The 4,985-nt window shown below is 41.2% G+C and overlaps 2 protein-coding genes across 4 annotated transcripts in view; one reads left to right on the top strand and one right to left on the bottom strand.

Moving 5' to 3' along the window:
• The window catches only part of RTF2 (replication termination factor 2), a 54,784-nt gene that overhangs the window by 13,378 nt on the left and 36,421 nt on the right, over positions 1–4,985 (bottom strand). The window lies entirely within an intron of this gene.
• Positions 1,461–4,985, top strand: part of LOC108309963 (beta-1,3-galactosyl-O-glycosyl-glycoprotein beta-1,6-N-acetylglucosaminyltransferase 7) — a 15,137-nt gene continuing 11,612 nt past the window's right edge. The window contains exon 1 of one of the 3 annotated variants that reach the window (XM_037741358.1): positions 1,461–2,127. The gene's annotated coding sequence lies outside the window, so the exon portion shown is untranslated. The remainder of the gene's footprint in view (positions 2,128–4,985) is intronic. The other 2 variants (XM_017536577.2, XM_017536578.2) reach the window with 2 other exon arrangements.

The raw sequence follows: 4,985 nt of genomic DNA on the forward strand, positions 1-4,985 counted from the left end.
AAAAAAAAAAAAAAAAAAAAAAAAAGAAATTGAGCAATCTTGCTCTTTCTCTGGGCATAGAGTCCCCTCAACCGCTAGGGAGGGGCCCCATCACGCGTTCTGGGTACTTGTTTGACCCTAGAAATCAGACTGCAGTGGTTCATCCCTGAAGGATGAGGGAAAACAAGCACAGTGGCTGCTGAGGAGATGGGGAGTGGGGCTGCCGCAAAGGCACAGCTGGCCCATGGGGACCTGCTCCCCACCTCCTTGGTAAATAATATGTATTATACAAACAGAAAAAACACTGTATCTTCCTGCTAGTGCATTTATCTTGAGTACCGTTATTGTACAGTAGAAATTATATATCTATTTTAAATGTTATCTTCATTCCCTTTATCACTTGTAACTCCGATGTCCAAAAAATGGGAAAATGGTTAAAAAAATCATAATACATTCCCAGAAAGGGAGATTATATGGTTATTTTAGAGTCTGGGGCAATGTAGAAAATGCTTATCATAAGTTAAAGGAAAAAGCAAACTAGTAATTGTATATTTATATTCATAAGTCCTCTGGATGCTTTTTAAAAGTATTTTTAAAAAGGCCAGTAGGGAAAGTGCCAAGAGGGAACAGTGGTCAAATGAGGAGCAATATGCTAATGTACCCAGATATTTATATCACTCTAACAAATGGAATAGTGGCTTCCCAATCTTTGTCCTTACCAGTAATATTAGCAGTGAACAGCTGACTGCATGCATCTCTGACCCAGGAATTCCACTTCTGACATGTGCTCCTTTCTCTATCACAGAATCCTGTTTTTGTTCCCATGGCTCAGAGTAAATGAGTATACGTCTGCATGTTTGTACTGACTTTTACAACAGTGTGTTCCCTCCGCTACACTGTCAGCCCCAAGCAGGAGGCATTTTGTCTTCATGTTCCATGGTGGGAGCCTAGGGTTCTGCCCACAACAGATGCAGTGAATAACAGCTGAATGAATAAGAACAGAGCCTAAGGAAAGATTTCAAAGTAGGAAAAAGATGAGATTTTAAAGCCATGCAGTCTCCCAAAAGCTCGCATGAAATATACATCCCTATACATGAGCGTGCCCATCACACCAAATGTTTTAAAGAAAAAGAAACTTATGCTAATCTGAATGGCAAGGGAGACAGCTCCTTTTTGGCTTGGATTAAGAAACATAAACCCCACTGCATTCACAATACCTGTTTCATAAATTATACCGTATGTCCTTTTATTAGGGATTTCATTTTTTAAATGTTTTACTTTAGTCAATCTGTATACGAGGTTTATACATAAAGCCTCTTTACCCTCTGTCCATTTATTGTCAATAAAAATGGGTGCAACAGCTCCTCCAATATGTTTGGTTTTTATGTTGACATTTTCCTCAGCGCTATGGAAGTGTAACGTTTTATGTAGGCAAGACTCCCCAGCATTTCCTCTGTTGCTTCTCCTACTGCTGTTTGGCTTAGAACGGCTTCCTCCTTCCAGAGGCAGGATGCAAGACAAGAAGTGAAATAACAGATCTGCGTCCAGGCCACCTTCACCACGTGCTATGGCGCAGACTTACCCGTGGGGGCGCTACAGACCATACAGCAGGCTCAGCCCCTGCCTTGTGAAACGTCTGGATTTTTCTGAATGCTATTTATGGAGAAACAGGATTTTTAAGTGATTTTTATTTAACCCCTTAAGGAAAGAGGGCCTGATAACTAAATCATGCCTCCTGTTTTTAAAATCATTTCAAGAATCTGACCCATGAATGCCACAATTTCATCCTGAGGTTTTCTGACTGTGCACCCTTCATCTGCGCCAGCCATCTTCTGTTGTCTCATTTGGGTTTTCAGGAGGGATCTGGTCCCAAGGAAATACTCAGAGAAGCAAAAGCAGCAACGACTTTTCAGTCTGCACGTCAGAACCAAGAGGAATAAAACTCTCCAGGGATATATGGCAGCAAAACCTACCAAGCAACTCTGCTCAAGTGATTGAAGCAGGTGCCGCTGCCGGAAGGAACCGATGGGAGAGAAAGGTCGGGCTGGGCCCTGATGCGCCAGGAACCCCACTCCAGAAACCAAGGGGCTTCTCCTGGTAAGTGCTTCAGTAACTATGCAGGACCCACCAATGGCAAAGGTTAAGCAGGTACACTTTGTGTGTGTGTGTGGGGGGGGGGGGCGGCGTGGGGAGAGCAGGGTCTCACTCTGTCGCCCAGGCTGATGTGCAGTGAGGCAATCTCAGGTCACTGGTTCAAGCGATTCTCCTGCCTCAGCCTCCGGAGTAGCTGGGATTACAGGCACATGTCACCACGCCCGGCTAATTTTTGGATTTTTGGTAGAGACGGTGTTTCACCGGCTGGTCTCAAACTCCTGACTTCAAGTATCCACCTCGGTCTCTCAAAGTATTAGGATTACAGGCATGAGCCACCATGCCTGGCCACAGGTATACTTTTTGAAGTAGACTATGTTTTTCTTTGCCCTCTCTATGGTTTTAAAATATTAGAATATGAGTAATATTTGAAATGTAGGTGTTGCAGGTATCTTTTTCTCTCAAAAACAGTCCCTACTTTTTGTTTAAATCAAAGAAAATAAAAGTAGAATATTCTCCCAGTATGACATCAACTCGATTTTTAAATATAAAATGCCATCATTTGTTAACTCCTCACATGAGGCAAATTCAAGGCCATGTCCAAATCCTCAGTTCTCATTTTGTGAAATAAAATATTTTATTTCTTGTGGTTGTTTTGAGAGGATATCCTAAAATAAAGTTTTCTTATTTCCATCAAAACAGCTAAAATAATTTATATGTTTTAGCAATAAGCATTTTGTGAAAGACATCCATTTTACCAGACAGTTAGATAGCTTTGAATTCAAAATCAGCCCAACTCATAATGCAAATAACTCAAGAAAACAGTGTGTTAACACTGAGGCTGCTCTGGACAGCATTTTAAGCTCAGAGAGAAAAGGACACCACATTTTCGTTGTGTGGCTACAGGGACTAGAGGACAAGTGGAGGGAGCACCTGCAGTTACAGTTTTAGGCTGCATTACTCTGAGAGCTGAGTGCCCATGAGCACGGAGCACCTCCAGGGGCCAGGCTCAGTGTGAAACTCACATCCTTCACTCCTCACCTCCTCCCAGTGTCCTTGAGGCAGACACTAACATACACCATGTCCGCAGTCCAGAAAATGGACACTCAGGGAGCTTCCATTACTTGCCCCACAGACTCCTTAAGTGCTAGGATTGTGAGCTTAATGTGAAAGCCCTGATTCAAAGCCCATTACCTGAAGCTAAATATGAGGTTCCTAATAAGGTCAATGCAATAATGAGCCCCTCACAACCCCTGCAAGGAGTGAAGCGCTCAAAAACTTTATTTGGGTGCTAAGTCAGCTGTTTATGCTGGTTAAGCTAATGTTAATAATCTAAAACAGTAATATGCTACAATATATGGCAAAACAGTTTGAGTTCACTTTTAGAGGTACCCATCCATTAACTACTTACTCATAGGAATTACCTTTAAAATATACAAATATAAAAAATTCAGCAAAAAGAATATATATGGGATGCTTCCAACTCTCCCTAAAAAGTCTTTATCACAAATTAAATATCATCATAACAAATTCACAAAGACTATCCTTCAGTGAACTGTTCTGGAGGTAATGTGATATCAAACCCATATTGCTGACTTTGGCTATTGGCTGTGAAGGCTTGTTGGGAGTGGGGAGAGCAAGACTGTAAATTAGAAGAGAAAAAGAACACAGGCACCGGCTCTCATTAGGAGAGCAATGTGTTTTGAAACCACCCCCTGGAAGTACTTTAACCTTCTACAAAAACATAAAATGTAAAATCATTCCTCTCTGAGAATTATTAACTGGAAATCATTCCTGTTCTTGTGCAGATTCTGGCACTAAAAAGTTAACCACCATCCTGGCCATAAGTTTGATCATTATTTCCACTGAAAGATATTATCTCTTGGATGCTACATGGCTTCAGTCAACTGAATGTATGATTTTAACATGATTTGCTGCTTGGAAGCTGTTTTGTTTCACTGCACACTATATACATATTTAACAATGCTACTTTTCAAAGGCTGCAGATATGGAGGGCTAAAAGATTATTAAAATACACAAGGTCTAGGAAAGACAATTTAAAGATAGTACACGAAAAAAGTCTTGAGATGCTCTCACACACAAACCCCCAAATTTATTTTATTTTGGAGATAGGATATCACTCTGTTGCCCAGGCTGGAGTGCAGTGGCGTGATCATGGCTCACTTCGGCCTCAACCTCCCTGGCTCAAATGATCTTCCCAGTAGCTGGGACCACAGATGTGGCTAATTTTGGGACCCCTAATACTTGGCTAATTTTTTATTTTTATTTTTTTGGTAGAAATGAGGTCTCACTATATTGTCCAGGCTAACACCCAAATTTTAGAAACTTTGTGATCTAGTAATACACAAGGAAACAGGACACTGGACTGGTAAAAACAGGTCTGTTGCAGTAGCACCTGCTCCAGAACACACAGGGTAACAGCCACTCTTCCTAGGGCCTTTACAATAAGTATCTTAAACATCTTTCTATGGAGGAAAAAAATGGTTCAAAAACTCAGTATGACAACTTTTTTTATGAGAGACATATTCCCCACACTTAGAAAATAGCACCTACATTTAGTGGAAATTAGTGATAGAAAGTCACGTTTAGTAACTAAACTTCCATTATTTTTTCATTAAAAAGTGGACTTCACAATATAGAAATAAAACAGCCACAACAAAAAATCACTAAGAATTGCTAGGAAATGTTTGCAAAACTGAAGATGCTGTTCACCATTACTTTAAAAGGGAAAAAATAAGCCGGGCGCGGTGGCTCACGCTTGTAATCCCAGCACTTTGAGAGGCCGAGGCGGGTGGATCACGAGGTCAAGAGATCGAGACCATCCTGGTCAACATGGTGAAACCCCGTCTCTACTAAAAATACAAAAATTAGCTGGGCATGGTGGCACGTGCCTG

This window comes from Cebus imitator, unplaced genomic scaffold (assembly GCF_001604975.1).
Source record: "Cebus imitator isolate Cc_AM_T3 unplaced genomic scaffold, Cebus_imitator-1.0 Scaffold99, whole genome shotgun sequence".
Lineage (NCBI taxonomy): Eukaryota > Metazoa > Chordata > Mammalia > Primates > Cebidae > Cebus > Cebus imitator.